At 44.6% G+C, this 24458-nt stretch overlaps 1 protein-coding gene across 3 annotated transcripts in view; it reads left to right on the top strand.

The window, feature by feature from the left end:
* The first annotated feature begins 10597 nt into the window (after positions 1-10597).
* LOC142662116 (myosin-10-like) overlaps positions 10598-24458 on the top strand; it is a 428074-nt gene continuing 414213 nt past the window's right edge. For all 3 annotated transcript variants that reach the window (XM_075840065.1, XM_075840064.1, XM_075840061.1), the window contains exon 1: positions 10598-10716. The gene's annotated coding sequence lies outside the window, so the exon portion shown is untranslated. The remainder of the gene's footprint in view (positions 10717-24458) is intronic.

Below are 24458 nucleotides of genomic sequence, written 5' to 3'. Positions count from 1 at the left end.
CCTCTTCACTGTAGACGTTGACACTGGCGATTTGCGGGTACTATTTAAGGAAGCTGCCAGTTGAGGACACGTGGGGCGTCTATTTCTCAAACTAGAGACTCTAATGTACTTGTCTTGTTGCTCAGTTGGGCAGCGGGGCCTCCCACTTCTCTTTCTACTCTGGTTAGAGCCTGTTTGTGCTGTCCTCTGAAGGGAGTAGTACACACCGTTGTAGGAAATCTTCAGTTTCTTGGCAATTTCTCGCATGGAATAGCCTTCATTTCTAAGAACAAGAATAGACTGTCGAGTTTCACATGAAAGCTCTCTTTTTCTAGCCATTTTGAGAGTTTAATCGAACCCACAAATGTAATGCTCCAGATTCTAAACTAGATCAAAGGAAGGTCAGTTTTATAGCTCCTCTAAACAGCAAAACTGTTTACAGCGGTGCTAACATAATTGCACAAGGGTTTTCAAGTGTTTTCTAATCATCCATTAGCCTTCTAACACAGTTAGCAAACACAATGTACCATTAGAACACTGGAGTGATGGTTGCTGGAAATGGGCCTCTATACACCTATGTAGATATTGCATTAAAAAACAGATGTTTGCAGCTAGAATAGTCATTTAGCACATTAACAATGTATAGAGTGTATTTCTGATTAATTTAATGTTATCTTCATTGAAAAAACTGTGCTTTTCTTGCAAAAATAAGGAAATTTCTAAGTGACCCTAAACTTTTGAACGGTAGTGTATATGGAGGAAGTGTATAGACAGCTGAGTGGCGCGTCAGTCTATGAACCCATTGACCATGACCCAACAAGTAGAATCATGACTAGGGCCACCGACATTCTGGATAGATACGTAGCCAAAGGTACCATAGATCAGGAGACAGCATCATTCCTGACCAATAGACATCCCATCACACCGGTATTCTATCTTCTCCCAAAAATCCACAAAAGACTTGATAAACCCCCAGGCCGGCCAATAGTTGCATCCACTGATTCTATCTTCTCACCTATCTCCAAATTCTTAGAAAAAATACTTACACCTCTAGTCAGGAAAACAAAATCATATCTGCTAGACACCACAGAATTTCTTGCACATATCAGAAGACTAGACAAAGTATCCACGGAGACCATTCTGGTAACATTCGATGTCTGTAGCCTATACACATCTATCGAACACACTAAGGGCACAAGAGCAGTACACGAAATACTAACTAATACGAATACACATCCGGACGTCATAAACCTCTGTGACGACCTACTCAATCTTGTACTGACTGATAACTTCTTCCTCTTTGAGGACCAATTCTACATACAATTACAAGGCACGGCAATGGGCTCTAATGTTGCCCCCCCATACGCCAATTGCTACATGGCCCATCTGGAAGAACATTACATCTACCCTAACAACCTCTTCAGACAACACGCCCGAATGTGGAAAAGGTATATAGAGGACATCTTTTGCCTCTGGGAATTCACAACCACTAGCCTTCTCAACTTCACGACATATCTGAACAGCATCTGGCCAGAGTTACAATTTACTCTGAGCCATGACATATTCAAAATTAACTTCCTCGACACAACCATTATAAAAGATACACATGGCAAACTCAGCAGTGATCTTTACACTAAAGAGACAGACAAGAATGGCCTCCTGCACTACTCCAGCTGCCATCCACTGGCAACCAGAAATTCTCTACCTAGATCGCAGTATAAACGGGTAAACCGTATTGTAGACAACCCATCACTGCTGAGAGAGAGAACTGAGAACATGACTAAGAAGTTTTTAGAAAGAGGCTATCCCAGTAGAGTTTTGGAGTCAGCCCAAACACCGAGTGTTCCCCACACCCAGGCCAAACCAAAACGCATCCCCTGCATGTCTTTCACCCATGTACCTATAAGATCCATCACGTCATCAGGAAGCATTGGCCCCTAATACAAGAAGCCTACCCACAAATGACGGAATTTAAATCGCCCTTCTTACCCTGTTTAAAAAAAATAAAAATCTAAAAGACAAGATTGTCAGGGCAGATATTGGATCATCCCGAAAAATATCCAGACAGACGTTCCTGAGCACACCTAATAGGGGCACCTTCCCCTGCATAAGCTGTCTTCAATGTTCCCATATTATTAAAGGGGATAAAATCCACCATCCATCATCCGGTCAGAGTATTCCGATTAGAGAATATTTCGATTGCAACACCAATTACGTGGTCTATATGATCAAATGTCTCTGTGAATTAGCCTACGTAGGTGAGACCACGCAATGGATTAAAGACAGAATCAGCCAACACAAGTCCAATATTAGATGCGGCAAAATACTATTTCCCATCCCTGCACACTTTGCCCATCACAAACACAATATTTCTCAACTCATGTTCCAAGTCATTGAACATGTTCCAGCACATAGAAGAGGGGGCGACAGGATCAACCTACTGAAATGCAGAGAGGCCTACTGGATACATAAACTCCAGACACTAGAACCAAGGGGTCTCAATAGGGAGTACGAGATCAGTAGCTTCTTATAAATAATATTAGAAAACTTGACGTTCCACCACCTACTAGGCAGTTAACCAAGATGTTATACCTCAACTGTAACTCTGCTTATCCATCTCAATGTGTCACCCTTCCTGATTCTATGTATATATCCCATTGCCCAGGTATAAATGTATTATACAGTTATTCTATAATTGACATTAACATAATCTGCATCTGTTTTTATCCCAGACTCGATGATTCCCTCTGAGCCTGCATGTACTACAAGCGATCCTTACTCCAACCACCTACGTATCATCTCTATTGACACGGTATCCTTTTACAATAGGGCGTACTAGAGCCAACCAGTTCATTATCTACCTAATACTGAAAATTGCACTATCTGTCTAAAACTGTACTACCAGGCACATACACAAGATGGCGCCATAGAACAATTCAGCATTACTCTGCTGAACATTTCGTAAAATAGAGTCATATATGGTTATTAAGACCCCCACCTAAAAGTCCTTCTACTATCCAGTCCACAACATGTCTTTGATATCTTTAATGTGCCCAACAAGGAGGCAGCGATCTCCCTTCATTTGAGATACCCATCCACTGTGGGTATGCGCGTGCGTTCCACGCCTTGCTAACAACACGCGGTGGAACGCACGGCCATCTTGGCCGGTGCGTTCCAACCAACTAGACACGCCCCCCCCCTCACAGCACTTAAAACCAGGAAGTGACCAGGGATTATCAGCGCCCATAAAGAGGGGTAAGCCGCCGAATACGATTCATGGCAGCGCTACTACGCATTATAGATTCAGATCAATCCAGTCCCCAGTACGGCTCAGGTAAGGAACATATCATCAGAATTTATGGAGGTGTCTACACTCCACTGTATACCCCCTTTTTTGGACTAGTGGAACTTCGCTTGTACAGCTAATCCTTGTCTGTTTCGATTGTCATATTTATACTGCATGCCCTGCACCTATTTCTGTGATGCTTTCTAGTCTGCGATGTTTATGGTTTATAAAATGTACCTCTAGAATGTTCTTTTTAAGGGACCATCACCTGGAGAGGCGCTCAATGACCGTACTCATGATTACACAATCATGGGTTCCATAAAGACATGTGCACCCCTTGCTTCCCTTATTGCTACTCCACCACAATAAGCTCTCCTCTACCATCCCGCTGTATTCATATTTATGCCTTAACAAGTTACGTAGATCATCATTGACAAGTGGTACCCTGCCTATCCAATATGCTCACGAAATTATACATACCTGAATGTGTATGACTGCCTAGAACATGAGCTATCTCCCTATAGTCATCTGGCGCTCCCCCCAGTGTGGTGACTGTACCTGGGGTATATGCAACTGTTTCCTCCCATTGTTTTTAATCTTCTTGTCAATTTCATAGCCTTATTTTTGTAAAGAATAACTATGTTAAGATTGACCCAGTTATATATTCTATACTACATCTAGTGTATATATGACAAATTATGTGATGTTATGATGTGAATTATGTGACAGCTCTCCAAACTCATGATATGCTATAATTATATGTACATATTTTTCTAGTGCCCAACGAAGGTCTTACGACCGAAACGTTGACGTTGCACATATAGCCTCTGGCATTTATCCTGAGAATCAAATAAATATAATTTTTGAAACACAATCAAGGTGAGCCGACTACAATTCTTAACCTACATCCGGGTTGGGACCCTACCTCGAACACCCAAAGATACCGGTGCTATCTGAACACAACCATACTTGTTGCTCTAAGATTGGGTTCGCCCATGCGAGGGCCTTGCCAGCAAGAAGGGAGATGATAAATGCTCCTCGGAGGGGAAGAGATGAGCCCGTAGCCTAAAATGAACCGTGCATGGATTAATAAATCCTCTACATGCTCTGGAATCACCGTCGTAGTGAGGAGGAAGAGGCAGAGGAACTGTGGATCCGGAACAAACAGGAGGAGCAATGGACAGTGGCACAGCAACAGCCTCAGGAGGAAGAACCGGAGGTGGAACAGTGAGTAGATCCAGACGGACCAAGATAGAATTCACAGCCTCAAGGAGTTGATCCTGACGTGTGCGTAGGTCATGCATCTCCGTCTGTATCTTCTGGGCTGGCCAGCGGGTTCCATGGCCTGAGCGTACAGTCACAGGGTATGTGGACCCACTAGGCCGCTCCGCCGTAGCGGAGATGCAGCTGACCACAGTCTATACAAAAGTCTATAGCAATTCGTAAAACTTGGGTACCTGAACTAGTCCAGACAGTGGCTGTGGCTTCAGCACAGATGGAGGTCGATGCAGCAGGTAGCGCCAGACGTGGCAGGCAGTATCCGATGTGGTAGAAGACACTGGACGTGGCAGAAGACACTGGACATGGCAGAAGACACTGGACATAGCAGAAGATACTGGACGTGGCAGTAGACACTGGACGTGGCGGAAGACACTGGACGTGGCGGAAGACACTGGACGTGGCGGAAGACACTGGACATGGCAGAAGACACTGGACGTGGCATACGACAGCAAGTGCAGAAGACACGACTCCAACACTAGTAGGCAGAGGCACAAGAACAGCACGGGATACAGGTAACAGGGCATGGTTAACAACTGGAATGGGAAACACTACGGGACCATTTGCAAGACAGACTTGGGATAAACTAACAACGCTCAGGCAAGGATCAGAAGGGCTGGGGCCTTCTTATAGACCAGGAAATCATGTGGTTGATAATGATTGCTTTACAGGTGCGCGCGCTGGCCCTTTAAGAGCGGGCACAAGCATGCGTGCACACCCTACGGGACACAGCGGACCGGAGCGGAAGTGAGCGCTGGCGTCTCCTAGGAAGGAGATCGGGACCAGTGCTCACGGATCCATGACTGCGGGCGTCAGGAGGTGAGTAAACCCACCGGCCCGTGGCCATGGAGGCTACACCGGGCTGCTGTGTACAGAAGCCTACAGAGGCTGGTCCTCATAGGCTTCCTGTCAGAGTGACTGTAACGTCACAATGACCGTTAGAACACATTACACTACGTAATGTATTCTAGCAGCGATCAGAGCTGCAAATCTAAATGTCCCCTAGTGGGACAAGTAAAAAAAAGATAATAAAAAGGTTTTATAAAAATTTTAAAATAAAAGTTATAAGTTACATAAACAAAAAAGTATTTTATTATAGGAAAAAAATTAACACGTTAAAGTACACATTTGGTATCACCGCGTTCGTAACGACCCAAACGATGAAACTATAAGGTTATTTTTCCCGCACGGTGAACACCGCAATAAAAAAAAGTGAAAAACAATGCAAGAATCACTATTTTTTTTGGTCACCACCCCTCCCAAAATATACAATAAAAAGTCACATGTACCCCAAAATGTTAACAATAAAAACTACAACCTGTCCCGCAAAAAACAAGCTCTTACATAGCTTTTTTGACTGAAAAATAAAATAAGTTATGGCTCTCAGAATATGGGGACACAAAAAATAAATTATTTTATAAAAAAGTAATTTTATTGCGCAAACGTTGCAAAACTTAAAAAAAACTATATACATATGGTATTGCTGTAATCGTATCGACCTGCAGCATAAAGTAAAATTGTCATTTATAGCCCAGGGTGAACGCCGTAAAGAAAGAATAAAAAAACATTGTCAGAATTTATGGTTTTTGGTCACCTTACTTGCCAAAAAATGGAATAAAAAGTGATCAAAAAAATCGCATGTACCCCAAAATGGCACCAATGAAAACTACAGATTGTCCCGCAACAAATAAGCCCTCACACAGCTCCGGTGAAGAAAAAATAAAGAAGTTCTGGCTCTCAGAATATGGCGATGCAAAATGTGTAGTGTTCTAAAAGCGGATAACATCCGGCACCATTTATCAATGCGACACCGGCCACACATCTATGAATTACTATTTATTTACCCCATTATTATACCCTCTTATTATACCCTAATGTACTCCGCATAGATTACATATGCTCCCCACATTATAAACTGAAATACAAGTAAAACCCCAAACAGAACTACTACCAAGCTAAAGCTGCGCTCCAAAAGCCAAATGGCGCTCCCTCTCTCATGAGCCCTACAGCGTGTCCAAACAGCAATTTACATCCACAGTTCTGGCATCGCCATACCCGGGAGAACCCGATTAATATTTTATGAGGTATTTGTCTTCAGTGGCACAAACTGGGCACAACATATTGTGCACTAAAATGGCATGAGTGGAAAATTTAAATTTTCACTCCGCTCCACGCATGAACCCCTTCGTGCACCACGACTTAATAGCATGTCGTGGTGTGCGGTGGAGATGTATGGAGCCGGTGCCATACGTTGCGGGTGTCCACTGTGTATTACAGTGCACACCCGGGACTAACTGACAGAAACAGCGATTGCGCGGTTACAGGAGCCTGTAAAAATGGCAGTATACTGCAATACATTAGTATTGCAGTGTATTGTACTAGCCATCTAATGATCGCTGGTTCTAGTCCCCCAGGGATATATAAAGGTGCTTTTTTTTTTTTTTAAAGCATGGGCGCTTTTTTGGACTATAAGGCCCCATGCACACGACCGTAAAAAACCTCCGCAAAGGCGGTCCGCAAAAATGGACCCATTTACTTTCATTGAACGTGGACACCTTTCCGTAGCGCTACAGATGGGTGTCCGTGCCATAGAAATGTTCCGAAAATGATGGAACATGTCCGTTCTTCTGCATTTTGCGGGCCGTGCTCCCATACTTTGTATGGGAGCACGGCCGGAAAATGCGGGTGGCAGTCGGCAGCCGGCCGTGCCCACAATCGCGGGCCGTGATTGCGGGCACGGTCGTGTGCATGGGTCCTAAGACGCAGTTTTTAGCAAGAATAAATCTTGCTAAAAAGTCCCTGTGTCTTATAGTCCGCAGTCCCCTGACCACTTCATTACTTAACCCCTTCCCGACCCATGACGTTCCCGGTACATCATGGAGCAGGGGGGGGGGCTGATGTATGGAGCGGTGTTAGCAGCTGACATGCTGCTCTAACGCCCAGGAACAGCAATTTCGCTGTTCCTGGAGGTTTAAAGGGGTTGTGCCATAGAACACATGTATCCCCTATCCACAGGATAGCAGATACATGTGTGATCGCTGGGGGTCCGACCCCCAGCAATAAGGTGAACGGGGACCGAAACTCACCAAGATGAAGCTCTGACTTCAGCGTTCCGTGTCCGGCAGCTTCGTAGAGATGAATGGGATTCTGCTGCGCATACACGAGCGGCTATGTATTGATCTCTATGGAGCTGCAACAAATAAGCCGGACACAGAACCCGGAAGCTCAGGCTTCTCATGTAGCGCTCTGGCTGACTTTCAGTCCCCTGTTCTCCTTATCGCTGGCGGTCCCAGTGGTCGGACCCCCAGCGATCCCACATGTAGCCTCTATCCTCTGGATAGGGGATACATGTGTTTTATGGCAAACCCCTTTAACTAGTTAAATGCTGCGGTCAATAGCGACCACAGCATTTATAGGGTTTTTTTCTATAAAGGACATTTATGACATTTCCACAGGATATGTCATAAATGTCAGGTAGATGCGGGTCCCACCTCTGGGTCCCGCACCTATCTCTAGAATGGGGCCGCTAAACCCCGTTCTAGCTTTCTGTACTCTCCCATAGTAGTTATGGGAACAGCGTAGCTTGCCATGCTACACTGCTTCTGTAACTGACATTCACTACTATGAGAGTTAGGGAAACAGCATAGCTAAGCGAGTTACGCTGTTTCGGGAACTCCACATGTAATCAAGTGGCCGCTGGTTCAAGTCCCCTAGGGGAACTAGTAAAATGTGTAAAAAAAAAAAGAATGTGGTGAAACAGAATAAATTATTTTTTCACAAATCATTTTTTTCCTATTTTCTGTTGTCTAAAACCTGGGTGCGTCTTATGGTCTGGTGCGTCTTATAGTCCGAAAAATACGGTACATTATATTAATAGAAATACTGTGGTGTGAAAGCCGCCTAAGGGTATGTACACACGCAAACGCAAAAATGTCTGAAAATACGGAGCTGTTTTCAAGGGAAAATAGCTCCTGATTTTCAGACGTTTTTTGTGCAACTCGCATTTTTCGTGGCATTTTTTCGGCCGTTTTTGGAACTGTTTTTCAATAGTCAATGAGAAACGGCTCCAAAAACGTCCCAAGAAGTGACATGCACTTCTTTTTCGTAGGTGTCTTTCTACGTGCCGTTTTTGGAAAACTAGGCGTAAAAAAACGCCCCGTCGGAACAGAACGCCGTATTTCCCATTGAAATGAATGGGCAGATGTTTGTAGGTGTTCTGCTTCCGATTTTTCAGCCATTTTTCGGGACATTTACGGCCCGAAAAACAGCTGAAAACACTGTGTGTGTACATACCCTAAGAGCGTCCAATACAGATGCGAACACGGCCCAATGCTGACAATAATAATAAGGCTGCATTATTACATCGATCACCAATGTGGCTACAGCTAACGGTTTTCTGACTCCGCCTACTTGTGACGGCCCCACCTACAACATGGGGCCACGTTTCGATTTTTCTACAGGGCCACTTTAACCCCTTCCCGACATTTGACGCATCCATACGTCATAGCCGGGTAGGGGAAGTATGGAACGGGCTCACGGAGTGAACCCGCTCCATATGATGTGGGTGTCGGCTGTTGCAGCCGACACTTCACAGTAACGAGCAGGATCGTGCTCAAGCGCGATCCCGCTCATTTGACCCGTTAAATGCCGCGGTAAATAGTGACCACTGCATTTAAATCGTTAGAAAGAGGGGGGCAACCCTCTCTAGCAGCTCATCGCACCCCCCGCAATGCAATCGCGGGGTGGCGATGGTTGCTATGGCTGCCTTGGGGCCTAATGAAGGCCCCATGTCCGCCATCTTTGTAATCCTATTAAGCCCTGCCCCTGCCAGGGCTTAATAGAAGCCTGTCAAAGACAATATACTGCAATACTTTGGTATTGCAGTATATCGTGCAAGTGATCCAACGATCTCTGGTTGAAGTCCCATTGGGGGACTAATAAAAAAAGTAAAAATTTGTAAAGTAAAGACTGTTTTTTTTATGTAAAAAAATAAATTAAAAGTTCAAAAAACCCCCCTTTTCCCATTTTACCCTTAGAGAATAGTAAAAAAATAAATAAACATAATTGGTATCGCCGCATCCCTAAAAGTCTGAACTATTACAATATATCATTATTTAACCCGCACGGTGAACGCCGTAAAAAGAAAATGTAAACGCCAAAATGTGTGATCAAAACGTTGCTTGAACTCCAAAATGGTATCATTAAAAGCTACAGCTTATCCCGCAAAAAATAAGCCCTCGTACCACTTAATCGACGGAAAAATAAAAAACCTTACGGCTCTCAGAATTTGGCGACACAAAATAAATTACATTTTTTACACTTAGTTTTTTACTTGTAAAAGTAGTAAAATATAGAAAAAACTATATATGGGCCTGTTCACATCACCGTTCATTTCCGTTCTGGGGTTCCGTCGGAGGTTTCCGTCGGGTGAACCCCGCAACGGAAAGTGAAAGCACAGCTTCCGTTTCAGTCACCGTTGATCTCAATCGTGACGGAAACATCGCTAATGGTTTCCGTTCGTCACCATTCCAGCAGGTTTCCGGTTTTCAAACTGAATCAATAGCGTCAAACCTGCCGGAATGGTGACGAACGGAAACCATTAGCGATGTTTCCGTCACGATTGAGCTCAATGGTGACTGAAACGGAAGCTATGCTTTCACTTTCACTTTCCGTTGCGGGGTTCACCCGAAGGAAAACTCCGACCGAACCCTGGAACGGAAATGAACGGTGATGTGAACAGGCCCTAAATTTGTATCGCCGTTATCGTATTGACCCGCAGAATAAAGTTAACATGTTTTAATTGCACAGTGAATTCTGTAAAAACGAAGCGCAAAAAACAATGGAGGAATCGCTATTTTTTTCATTTTCTACACCACAAATATTTTTTTAGATTGGAGTTGTTCGGAGTAAATCCTCCCTCTAGCAACTTCAGTGAATCGCTGCAGACAATGCTTGCAGTTCCTGTACCTCCCGCAGGCAAGCCTCCACTATAGCGTCGTACCAAATAGCCGCCAGCAGGAGGCGCTGTGACGTCAGTCTCCCGGGATAATTCTGCTTCGTTTATTGCTGTGCCTCCCTTCCCCGGATCACGATCAGCCGCCGCAGATTACTGTTTTATTGCGGGGAAGAGTTGGTTTCCAGACACCGGAGGCAGGATCCTGTACAGTGAGCAGGTAACGCGCTATTCTAGTGCTGTGATCACGTGATATCTCCGCACGATATATTCTATGATGTGTATTCAGCGGGCTGCCGTGTTCTTATTGCTGTTAACATGTAATATAATGTGGTGGACTGAGTCCAGCTGTCCGGTAACCCAGCACAGTGACTCATGAGAGTCTGGGACTGGGCACAGATGCTGCGCTTTGGGCATTACACCTCTGCCCATACAAAATGCTGCCTGTACCTGCCTGTATAATAACATAGCTCCAGCAGGCAGCAGTGAGGGCAGACATTGCCCCGTGTGCAGTGGTATGCAGTGTCCAGGCCTGGTCGTTGTGCCAGTAACCATGACTGGTGACTGCAGTTCTGCACCCACTGCCCGCTAGTCCTGTCACCCGGAGATCAGCTACCTATCCTGCTTCTTGACGAGTTACCGGACTGTAGTCATTACGAGGCATCATTCACACCATGATAATTGACTTGTGGCGATGGCATTATACTTGGCTCCAGGTATCATGGCATGGGAGCGACTGGCTCAAGGTATCATGGCATGGGAGCGACTGGCTCCAGGTATCATGTCATTGGAGCGACTGGCTCCAGGTATCATGGCATGGCAGCGACTGGCTCCAGGTATCATGGCATGGCAGCGACTGGCTCCAGGTATCATGGCATGGCAGCGACTGGCTCCAGGTATCCTGGCATGGCAGCGACTGGCTCCAGGTATCCTGGCATGGCAGCGACTGGCTCCAGGTATCCTGGCATGGCAGCGACTGGCTCCAGGTATCCTGGCATGGCAGCGACTGGCTCCAGGTATCCTGGCATGGCAGCGACAGGCTCCAGGTATCATGGTATGGGAGCGACTGGTTCCAGGTATCATGGTATGGGAGCGACTGGCTCCAGGTATCATGGCATGGGAGCGACTGGCTCCAGGTATCTTGGCATGGGAGCGACTGGCTCCAGGTATCTTGGCATGGGAGCGACTGGCTCCACGTATCATGGCATGGGAGCGACTGGCTCCACGTATCATGGCATGGGAGCGACTGGCTCCAGGTATCATGGCATGGGAGCGACTGGCTCCAGGTATCATGGCATGGGAGCGACTGGCTCCAGGTATCATGGCATGGGAGCGACTGGCTCCAGGTATCATGGCATGGGAGCGACTGGCTCCAGGTATCATGGCATGGGAGCGACTGGCTCCAGGTATCATGGCATGGGAGCGACTGGCTCCAGGTATCATGGCATGGGAGCGACTGGCTCCAGGTATCATGGCATGGCAGCGACTGGCTCCAGGTATCATGGCATGGCAGCGACTGGCTCCAGGTATCATGGCATGGGAGCGACAGGCTCCAGGTATCATGGCATGGGAGCGACTGGCTCCAGGTATCATGGTATGGGAGCGACTGGCTCCAGGTATCATGGTATGGGAGCGACTGGCTCCAGGTATCTTGGCATGGGAACGACTGGCTCCAGGTATCTTGGCATGGGAGCGACTGGCTCCAGGTATCATGGCATGGGAGCGACTGGCTCCAGGTATCATGGCATGGGAGCGACTGGCTCCAGGTATCATGGCATGGGAGCGACTGGCTCCAGGTATCATGGCATGGGAGCGACTGGCTCCAGGTATCATGGCATGGCAGCGACTGGCTCCAGGTATCATGGCATGGGAGCGACAGGCTTTGATTGAAGTCCTCCTGGCTGTTCTAAATCACTACCAGCCTCTTCCAACTGTTGCGAATGCGCGTTGCCTTGTACTCCCCTGACATGTGCGGTGCAGCGATGAAGCCGGGCAGAGTATATTTCGCTGCGCGGTGCGTGCCCAAGTAGTACAAGGCAGTGGTGTTTCTGAGAAAGTTGGAGGAGGCTGCTAGCAGGGCTGGCTCCAGGTTTATGTGGGCCCTTGGGCGACACAGGCTTAGTGGGCCCCTTTGCGGGGGAACTCACTGCGGCAGTTAAATGCCAAAAATCATCACTTTGTGCCCCCATATAGGCGTTAGGCCCTGTTTATGCCCCCATATAGAAGTTAGGCCCCCAGTTTGTACCCCCATAAATGTAGTGCCCTCGGTAGATAATGCCACACAGATCCCTCCAAGGTAGTACCACACTGCCCCCTCCTCCCAGGTAGTGCCACACAGCTCCTGATGTCACTGTCTATATATGGACAGTGTTGTCAGGGGCAACAGCAGATCCATAGTCCCGGGCAGAGCACTACTAGCACTCTCCCTGGGAGTGGCGTAGCTAAAGGCTCCTGGGCCCTGGTGCAAGAATTCAGCTAAGGCCACCCTACCCCTCCCCAACACCACCAGACCCCTGCGCACGCCTATGCCCAAGTGCCTTGTCCGACAGACCTCATGAATGCCCCCACAGTATAATGACTCCCCATAGCTGTCCCCCACACAGTATGATGCCCTCCATAGCTGCTCCCACAGTATAAATCCACAACACAGTATAATGCCCCCTGTAGCTGTCCCATACAGTATAATGCCCCCATACAGTATAATGCCCTCCATAGCTGCCACATACAGTATAATGTCCCCTCCAATAGCGTATAATGCCCCATCCCATACCTAGTATAATGCCCCCATGTGTACCTAATAGAAAAATAATAACATACTTACTAACCTACCCCCGTTCCCACGACGTGTGGAGGATGCTTCTCCTCTTCTACACTGTGCTGTGTGACTTGGAGCAGACAGGCGCGATGTAGGGACGTCACAACATTGCGCCTGCCTGTACCGAACTGCTCACGGCACAAGTGAATGCTGGAGTGAGGCTCCAGCATTCAACCCTACTGAATCTGTGTCCTGCGGATGCAGGCTCAGTTGCAGGCGGGACCAGCGCAGTCAGGCTGGGACGCTGCTCTGCTCCTGGCATCGCTGTCCATATTCACTTCCATATATGGACAGCGATGTCGGGCTTTCCCAGAGACGGACCAGGTATCCTCTCCTTCTTACATCACTGTCCATATATAGACCGTGATGCCTTAACGATGGCGGTGGCCGAGTGGGCCGCCCCAAGTGGAGTGGCCCCCGGCTCTTGCCCGGGTTTGCCGGGTGCTGACGCCAGCCCTGGCTGCTAGTAATGTATAATAGCCATGTCAATCAAGCAAGGAAAGGTGGGTTTGCAGGCAGGACCAGGTGACTCTTCAGGATAGCGGCACCGCCCCATGACCCTTTAATGAGTAATTAGCATATAGTGTGCAACGTTTAAAGAAGTTTGTTTTTATAGATTTTGCTTGTATCTTAAAGAAAACATACAAGGAAATGTTTGGAAATCTTGTCAGGTCACGTGACCATTACGACATGGTCATGTGACCATTACCAGACGGTAATGTCTCACCATTACCACATGGTGGCTGTTCAAGGGGTTAAAACTACCTGACCGGTTCCCATTAAATATATACTAAGTTGAATACAATTCTATCTGCACTGCAATTTTGTTATTATAAATATATCCTATATAATTACAGCTATAGAACCAAGCTCAATACATAAATAAAGCACCAGAACCAAGCTCCGTACATAAATAAAGCACCAGAACCGAGCTCCGTACGTAAATACAGCACCAGAACCAAGCTCCGTACGTAAATACAGCACCAGAACCAAGCTCCGTACGTAAATACAGCACCAGAACCAAGCTCCGTACTTAAATACAGCACCAGAACCAAGCTCAGTACATCCATACAGCACCAGAAAAAAGCTCAGTACATCAATACAGCACCAGAACCAAGCTCAGTACATCAATACAGTACCAGAATCAGGCTCAGTACATCAATACAGCACCAGCACAAATACAGCTCAATTTATTGCAACCCCTGCCGTATAGGTTTTTACGGCATAAAACTACAGCTCACATCATGGCCCGAACAATGGTAAGAATATGCTGGGAGTTGCTGTTTCACAAGAAAAATATGATACCACCCATTATTTCGCTGAATTCATACAGTGACTACAGTATTTATTAGAGGCAGAATAAACATTTAAATTAAGTGACTCACAGGTGATGTCTTCTCAGATTCTAGTTGTTCATTTTTCTCTTTTCTTCTCCATCCGGTCCAGACCTCTGTGATTACGTCTCCCGCCCACAGCCCATTTCTTCAGTTTTCCGCTCAGATGTCTTCAGCTTCTCACTTTTCAAACTTTTCTTTTATTTGACTGAAAAATAAAAAAGTTATGGCCCTCAGAATATGGTGACACAAAAAATAATTAATTTTATAAATAAGTGATTTTATTGCGCAAATGATGCAAAACATAAAAAAAGATATACATATGTTATCCCCGTAATCGTACCGACCCGCAGAATAAAGTAAAAAGGTCATTTATAGCCCAGGGTGAACGCCATAAAAAATTGTTTTTATAAAAAGTGTTAAAAAACCCGACATGTACCCCAAAATGGTACCAATGAATACTACAGATTGTCCTGCAACAAATAAGCCCTCTCACAGCTCTGGTGAAGAAAAAATAAAGAGGTTCTGGCTATCGGAATATGGCGATGCAAAATGTGCAGTGTTCTAAAAGCGGATAAGATTGGTCAGTGCGACACTGGCCACACATCTGTGAAATATTATTTATTTACCCCATTATTATGCCCTGATGTACTCCGCACAGCTTATGTATGCCCCCACATTATAAACTGAAATACCAGCAAAACGCCAAAAAGAACTACTACCAAGCAAAATCTGCACGCAGAAAGCCAAATGGCGCTCCCTCCCTTCTGAGCCCTACATGGTGCCCAAACAGCAGTTTACGACCACCGATATGGCATTGCCATATCCGGGAGAACCCAGTTAATAATTTCTGAGGTATTTGTCTTCAGTGGCACAAATTGGGCATAACATATAGTGCACTAAAATGGCATATCAGTGGAAAATTTGAATTAATTTTCACTCTGCACAATCCGCTGCGTATTAACCCCTTTGCGCACCACGAATTAATAGCATGTCGTGGTGTGGGGGGTGATATATGGAGTGGGCTCACGCGCTGAGCCCGTGCCATAAAACTGCGGGTGTCAGCTGTGTATTACAGCTGACACTCGGGACTAACGGACAGGAACAACGATCACGCTGTTACGGGAGCCTGTAAAAATGACAATATACTGCAATACATTACTATTGCAGTGTATTGTACCATCTATCTACTGATTGCTGGGGCAAGTCTCCTAGGGGGACTAATAAAATGTGTAAAAACAAAAGTAAATAGTTATTAGTGAAAAAAAATTAAATCGATTATTTAAAGTCCAAAAAAAAAACCTTTTCACATTTTTTTTCTCCAAAGAAATGTAAAAATATAAAAAAATACACAAAATTGGTATCGCTATGTCTGTAAAACTCCAAACGATTACAATATACCATTATTTAACTCGCACGGTGAACGCCGTGGAAATAAAGAATTTAAAACTGCAAAATTGCTGTTTTTTTGGTCACCTTGGCTCTACCAAAAATTTTTATAAAAAGTGCTCAAAAAGTTGTATGTACCAAAAAATGGTAGAAATAAAAACTACAGGTCGTCCCGCAAAAAATAAGCCCTCACACCACTCTATTGACAGAAAAATAAAAAAAAGTCATGGCTCTTGGAATGCGGGGAGGGAAAAACAAAAAAGAAAAAGCAAAAAATGTATCCGTCCGGAAAGGGTTAAATACATTCTAATGAAAAAACATTTGACAACATGTGGGGTATTGCCGTTCTCAGGAGAAATTGCTTTACAAATATTGGGGTGCATTTTCCTCCTTGGTGAAATTGAAAAAATTCAACATTTTAGTAGAAATAATGTTAATATTCATTTTCACTGCCTAATTCTAATAAATTCGGCCTGTGGGGTCTAAATGCTCACTATACCCCTAGATAGATTCCTTAAGTGGTGTAGTTTCCAAAATGAGGTCATTTTTGGGGGACTTCCACTGTTTTGGCCTCTCAGGGGCTTTGCAAATTCTACATGGCACCTGAAAACCATTTCAGCTAAATTTGAGCTCCAAAAGCCAAATAGCGCTCCTTCCCTTCTAAGGCCCGCTGTGGGTCCAAACAGCAGTTTATTACCAAATATGGCGTATTTACGTAATCGGGAGAAATTGTTTTACAAATGTTGGGGTGCTTTTTCTCTTTTATTCCTTGTAAAAATTCAAAATGTCTGCGTTTTTGTTTTCAGAAAAAAAGTAGTTTGTAAAGGTAAAAAACGAATTGCAATGAATTCAGCAAAACTGTGGGGTCAAAATGCTAACTTTACCCCTAGAAAAATTCCTTGAGGGGTGTAGTTTCCAAAATGGAGTCACTTTTGGTCGGGTTTCCGCTGTTTTGGTCCCTTCATTGCATTGCAAACGCGACACGGCACTGAAAACTTTTCCAGCAAAATCAGAAATCCAAAATCCAAATGGTGCTCCTTCTCTTCTGAACCGTGCTGTGGGTCCAAACAGCAGTTTATTACCAAATATGGGGTATTGCTATAATCGGGAGAAATTGCTTTACATATGTTGGGGTGTTTTTTCTCCGTTATTCCTTGTAAAAATTAAAAATGTCTAAATTTTTTCAGAAAAAAAGTAGATTTTCATCTTCACATACTAATTCAAATAAATTTAGCTAAAAAACTGTGGGTTCAAAATGCTAACTCTACCCTTAGATAAATTCCTTAAGGGGTGTAGTTTCCAAAATGGAATTATCTTTACTGGTTTGGCACCGCAAGACCTCTTCAAACCTGACATGGTGCCTAAAATATATTCTAAAAAAAGGAGGCCCCAAAATCCACTAGGCACTCCTTTTGCTTCAGAGGTCTGTGTTTGTCCATTAGCACACTAGGCCACATGTGGGATATTTCTTAAAACTGCAGAATCTGGGCAATAAATATTGAGTTGCATTTCTCGGGTAAAATGTATTACAAATGAATTTTGGCAAAAAAAATAAAAATGAAATTTGTACATTTCACCTCTACTTTACTTGAATTCCTGTGAAACACCTAAAGGGTTAAAGAGGCTCTGTCACCAGATTATACATTTTTATTTTGAAAAACGATAAATTTTGAGCAAGTTATGCACAATTTTAGATTTATGCTAATTTGTTTCGTAATAGACAACTGGGCGTGTTTTTACTTTTTCTAAAGAGAAGTGTAGGACGCTGACCAATCCGCGTCATACACTTCTCTCCATTCATTTTTAGCAGTACTCGCAACACAGCGTGATCTCGCGAGATCATGCTGTGCTGTCACATACTCCCACATTAACTTTACCGAAGTGTCTAGAGAGTGAATAGACATTGCCTCCAGCCAGGACGCGATGTCTATTCACACTCCCGACACTTCGGTAAAGTTTCTTGGGCACTTACTCATACAGCACGGCGTAATCTCGCGAGCTCACGTGTGCTGTCATTCACAGAAACTTTACCGAAGTGTCGGGACCTATGCAATTCAATGGGGCCATTCAGACATTGTGTTTTTCACGCAGCGTTTGTCCGCTGCGTGAAACTCACTGCATGTCCTATACTTGTGGGTTTTTTGCGCATCACGCACCCATTGAAGTCCATGGGTGAGCTGTCCGTGTTTTTCATGCACCAGTTGCTAAATAAATGATGAGGGAAAAATAAAACACCTCCTTTTAGTATTTTTTGCTGACCTAAAAAACGCGTGACATACGGGCGAAAAAAACGCAGACGCGCTCCGTACACGGATGCCACACGGAACTGCAATGCCGGAAAAACGCATTTTATACGCGCACAAAACTGACACGTTCGTGAGAATTAGGCCTAACAAGCATGCAGAGAAAAAACATATGCCTAGAAATGCAGAGTCACATAGGTGGATATAGACATCCTCGGTGTAGTCCAAATCACAAATTCTCGATAATAAACAAAGCAAAGAATAAGGATAGGGACCTGAGCATTCCTCCACCACACATAGAGAACATTATGTTCCTAAATAATGAGAGGTTTGGGACCACCAAAGTTCGCAGCCATGGGGGACCAAATCTTATCAAAGTGTGCTACAGTATCTAGTCTAACGGCATGAAGTTTTTCTTAAACCCAAATTTTATTCATACGATTTTTTTACTGCTGTAAATGAAAGTGACGTCCGTCTTCAATTTCGAGCAACATGTATGCGAGCTGATATCATAAGGAGTTTGAAGCAATTTAAAGATAGGGTAAGAAAGACCATCTGGTTTAACCCCTAGTAAGCAAACCTTGGGTTAGCTCTGTGTGTATTCATCACTGAGCAAGTGTCCTAATCGACTTCCGAAAGCATTTGACTTTCTGACAAGTCCACAACATGTGCAGATGAGTGCTGGGGTCCACACATGCTCTAACGCAGGGGTCTCAAGCACGCGGGCCGAATGTGGCCCCTGAGGCTGTCATCTGCAGCCCGCAGGACACAGAGCCGCTAGTATAGGCTCTGCTCTGGGACTCTGTGGAATCCCCTGACATCGCTGTCCATGAATGGACACGCGATGTCTGGGGCTTCCCCAGAGCCTGAGTCCCAGGGCAGAGCGTTAGTATAGGCGCTGCTCCGGGACTCTGTGGAATCCGCTGACATCGCTGTCCACATATGGACAGCGATGTCTAGGGCTTCCCCAGAGCTGGACAGTGATGTCAGGAGCACAGCAGGAGTCCCAGTAGGAGTGCTAGTAGCGCTCTGCCCGGGACTCAAGCTCTGGGGTTGCCCCTGACATCTCTGTCCATATATGGACACTGATGTTACATACTTACATAGTACGGCTTAAAAAAGACACATGTCCATCAAGTTCAACCAAGGGACAGGAAAAAGGAAGGTAAAAATTTCTACACATAGCTAATATTTTTTCGTTCTAGGAAATTATCTTAGCCTTTTTTAAAGACATCTACTCTCCCTGCTGTGACCAGCTCCTGCGGTAGACTATTCCATAGATTCACCGTTCTCACAGTAAATAAGGCTTGTCATCTCTGCAGGTTGAACCTTTTTTTTTTCTCCAGACGGAGGGAGGGCCCCCTTGTTTTTTAGGGGGTTTTACATGGAACAGGATTTCACCATATTTTTTGTATGTGCCATTAATATATTTATATAAGTTAATCATGTCCCCCCCCCTTAGTCGTCTTTTTTCAAGGCTAAATAGGTTTAATTCTTTTAATCTTTCCTCATAACTTAGATTCTCCATGCCCCTAATTAGCTTCGTTGCTCTTCTTTGTATTTTTTCCAACTCCAGGGCATCCTTTCTATGAATTGGAGCCCAGAACTGAACTGCATATTCTAGATGAGGCCACACTAATGCTTTGTGAAGTGGTAATATTACATCCCTGTCCCGCGAGTCCATGCCTCTTTTAATACACGACAATATCTTGCTGGCCTTTGAAGCAGCTGATTGACATTGTATGCTGTTATTTTGTTTATGATTTTAGGGCCGGTTCGCATCAGCGTTCGCTTTCCGTTCAGGGGTTCCGTCTGAGGTTTCCGTCGTGGAACCCGCAACGGAAAGTCAAACGGAAACCACAGCTTCCGTTTGCATCACCATTGGTGACGGAAACATTGCTAATGGGTTCCCTTTGTCACGGTTCCGGCAGGTTTCCATTTTTTAGATGGAATCAATATCGCAGTTAACTTCTCAACAAGTGAATCCGCCAGTGTAGCTCCCCCTAGGACATATGATGCATGCAGGTTGTTGGTACCCAGATGCATAACTTTACATTTATCTACATTAAACTTCATTTGCCAAGTGGACGCCCAAACACTTAGTTTGTTTAAATCTGCTTGCAATTTACGAACATCTTCCACAGACTGAACTTGGTGTCCTCTGCAAAAATAGAAATAGTGCTATTAATCCCATCCTCTATATCATTAATAAATGGATATATGCCAGTACATTAAAGTTAAAAAATAAAGAGTAAAAAAATAATGTTAAACATGTTTTTTTTACAATAAACTTTATTAAGTCCAAATTCTGGTATCGTGACAACCCTACACCAGATGCGATTTACAGTGGATAAAACCTATACGATGACATAATAAACTAATAATAGCATAGCCCGTCACCTATTCTAAATTTAGTATGTAATAGAATAATACTGTAATAAGCACACTCACCTGTAGAGAAATAGGTGCATTTACAGACAGAAAAGTAATGTCAAACGTCAGGAAATAAATGTCCTCCTCCTAAACATACAAGCCAGTTATTTTCAGCAGAGATAAAGGTCAGGTGGCCCCCGATAGGTGATAGGACAGGCCAGTGAAGGTCGACTAGTGACCTTGTGGCAGTACCTTGTAGCTGTGTGTACCCCTGCAGCCTCAATTCTTGAAATGCTTCCCCTGGCTCACATTGATTCCTGAAAGACAGAATTACAGTAGTAGAATTATATAGGTTCTGTACTGTTCAATAGACCATAAATAAATATATTTTCTGGGACGATAGTAAATTAGACTACGATTGTAGGGGGAATTTATCATCCGGTTTATGCCACTGTAGTGGCATAAATAGTTGCACATCTTGGTGCACACCTGTTTTGTTCAAAATTTTGCAACTTTGTTCCAATTTATGCTGCTTTCGATACTTTTTTAAAATGCTTCATTTAAATTTCTACCAGAAATTTGAATAAATTATAGCTGAAATCTATTTCAATTTGTGGCGCATGGATAGCCCAAGATGCAACAAAAGACATTGTGCGCCTCTTAATAAATTTGTTCCATCTTTAATAGCTGTCCTCTTTACACGTAGCAGATTTGGTGCAGATTTTCTATCTAGATTTGTGGGCGGAAAATCTGTAGTGGAAGACAAGACCATAAATAAACGCCCCTAAAAACTGCTAAAAATACGGAGGCGGGACGCCTCCAAACATCTACCCATTGATTTCAATGGGAAAAACGGCGTTCCGTTCCCCCGGGGCATTTTTTTACGCATCAGTTTGTAAAAATGACGTGGAAAAAAATGCCCCTTAAAAAAAAAAGTGCATGTCCCTTCTTGAGCCATTTTTGGAGCCGTTTTTCATTGTCTCAATAGAAAAACAGCTCCAAAAACGGCCCTAAAAAAACCGCATCAAAAAACGCACTCTGCTATAAAACGGCTTCAAATAAGGGGCTGTTTTTCCCTGAAAACAGCTCCGTATTTTACAGCTGTTTTTCATTTGCCATGTGAACATACCCTCATAGATGTCTGTCAGTTTTACACTGAAGGGCAATAATATACTGCAATGCAAAAGTATTGCAGTGTATTATTAAAGCGATCAAATGATCACATAGTGAAGTCCCCTAGTGGGACTAACATTTTTTCTTTTTAATTAACGTAATAAATTTAAATCCCAGATTTTGAAAATAAATTAATTAAAAACCCACTTTTTCCCCTTAAAGTGCTGTATTATGAATAAAACAATTTAAATAATAAAAAAAAAAGTTACTCTTATTTGGTATTGCTGTGTCTATAACGACCTCAACTTTAAAATTATTACGTTATCTAACCTGCACGGTGGACCCTGTAAACCAAAAAAAAAAAAAACAATGGCAGAATTGCTGTTTTCTATTCATCCTGCTTTCAAAAAAATTTGTATTTTGTATGTACTCCAAAATGGTACCAATAAAAACTAAGTCGGCCCGCAAAAAAAAAAAAAAAAGCCCTCGTACAGCTATGTCAGCAGAAAAATAAAAAAGTTAGAGCTCTTAACCCCTTCCCGCTATTGGGTGACTGTACGTCCATGTTAAGGCTCCCTTTCTGCTAATGGATGTACAGTCAGGTCCTGAAGATGAAGCGGGCACAGGAGCTGTGTCCACTCCATCATCAGCGGTTGTCAGCTATAATATACAGCTGACACTCCGCTGCAATGTCGCCGATCACAGATATCGCCATCATTTAAGTGGTTGACAGAGGGAGTGGGCTCCCTCTGTATCCCATCGCCCCTCTGTGAGAGATTGCGGGGTGGTGATGGTTGCTTTGGCAACCAGGAATCCTAGCAATGGCTTACTGGTCGGCCATGTACGGAAGCCTATTAGGACCTGCCCAAGGAAGAACCTAATAGGCTAACTGTCAGTTGAAAACTAACAGTTAGGCCCTATTCACATGATAGGGTTTCCTGGCCGTGTGACGGTCGTTTTTTGAACGGCCGTCACACGGCTACAGTAGGAACAATAGACCCCAAATGGGGCTATTCACACGGGCGTGTTTTTTTTTTTGATGGCCCGGTAAGCAGGGCCCTAAAAAAATGGTGCATGCCCTATTTTCGGACGTTCTCCCGGCCGCACGGCTCCCATAGAAGTCTATGGGGCCGTGTAAAGCACGGCTGTCACTCGGATGTGATCCGAGCTTTCTGCCGCTCGTTCGCTCTCTTCTCCTTCTCACAGTGCGAAGTGCATGTGAGGAGAAGGAGGGTATTTTTTTGCTCCCTGTAGGAGCGGAATCCCCAATCCCCAGCCACAGCGTTGCCGTGGCCGGGGATTCCGCTCCAGGATAATTCCCTAGCTACACTGTCTATATATGGACAGTCACGTCAGGGACCTTTCCTGGCGCGGTCCCCTACTCCTGAAACGGAGTCCCCAGCGCTGTGGCCGGTGTTTCCGCTCCAGGAGAAGTCCCTAACTTCACACTCCATATATTGACATTGAAGTCAGGGACTTCTCCTGGAACGGTCCCCTACAGTGGTGTTATGTAAAAGTGGGCTGTGTAGAACTACCTACAGGGGGTCTGTGCGGCACTACCTGCAAGTGGGGCAGTGCGGCACTACCTGCAAGTGGGGCAGTGCGGCACTACCTGCAAGTGGGGCAGTGCGGCACTACCTGCAAGTGGGGCAGTGCGGCACTACCTGCAAGTGGGGCAGTGCGGCACTACCTGCAAGTGGGGCAGTGCGGCACTACCTACAGAGGGCAGTTTAATTATTATTATTATTATAATTTTGAAAAAAAAAGCGTTTTTACTGTTTAAAAGTAGTAAAACATAAGAAAACTATATGAATTTGGCATCGTCGCAATTGTAACGACCCGCTGAATAAAGTTATTTATACCACACGGTAAACGGTGTAAATATAAAACGCAAAAATGAGTGGTGAAGAAAACCGTCTATTTCGCATATTATGAAAAAATATTTTTGTGGATTGACTATAATCAAGGCTATAGTAACTATATTGCCAGCTTTAGGATATATTCACATGACCATAAAAAAAAATCCATTAAAAACGGATCAAGTGCCGTTTTACAATCAGTGTGTCTCTAAAATTTCATCCATTTCCGGGCCGTCTGACCATTTTTAACAGCCGTTGTTCATCCGTTTGCCATCCTTTTTTCACTACTATTAAAAAAACAGATGAATTTAATTTGTCAGGGTTTATTTTTGGCCCCATGCCCCTGAAAACACCACAATGCCCCTGTAGATAGTGCCACAGTGCCCACTTTAGCTAGTGCCCACATATTACAACAGTGCCCTGTAGATAGTGCCCACATTAGTTCCTATGTAGACAGTTCCAAAGTGTCCCCTGTAGATAGTGCCACAGTGCGCATGTAGATAGCGGCAAACTCCCCTTCCGAGGGATTCTGCTTCTGGTGGAGCTCCTGATGTGACGTATATGGACAGTGACGTCAGGGGCTCCTCCAGTAACTGAATGCTTAGTCAGAGTGTTGCTGATGCTTTAGCCGGGGATTCCACCATCACAACGCCCCTAACGTCACAGTCCATATGTGTCCAATAGCGCAGTCAACTGCGCTATTGATTCCGTCAAAACGATGGTACCCTGTCACAACGGTGACAGACGGAAACCATTAGTTAGGTTTCTGTCATCATTGAGTTCAATGGTGAGGGAAACGGAAGCTGAGTTTTTCGTTTGCCTTTCCGCTGAGGGGT

The sequence above is a fragment of the Rhinoderma darwinii genome, chromosome 10 (assembly GCF_050947455.1).
Source record: "Rhinoderma darwinii isolate aRhiDar2 chromosome 10, aRhiDar2.hap1, whole genome shotgun sequence".
Classification (NCBI taxonomy): Eukaryota; Metazoa; Chordata; class Amphibia; order Anura; family Rhinodermatidae; genus Rhinoderma; species Rhinoderma darwinii.
The sequence above is the reverse complement of the archived record's forward strand: the minus strand, read 5'-3'. Positions and strand labels throughout refer to the sequence as shown.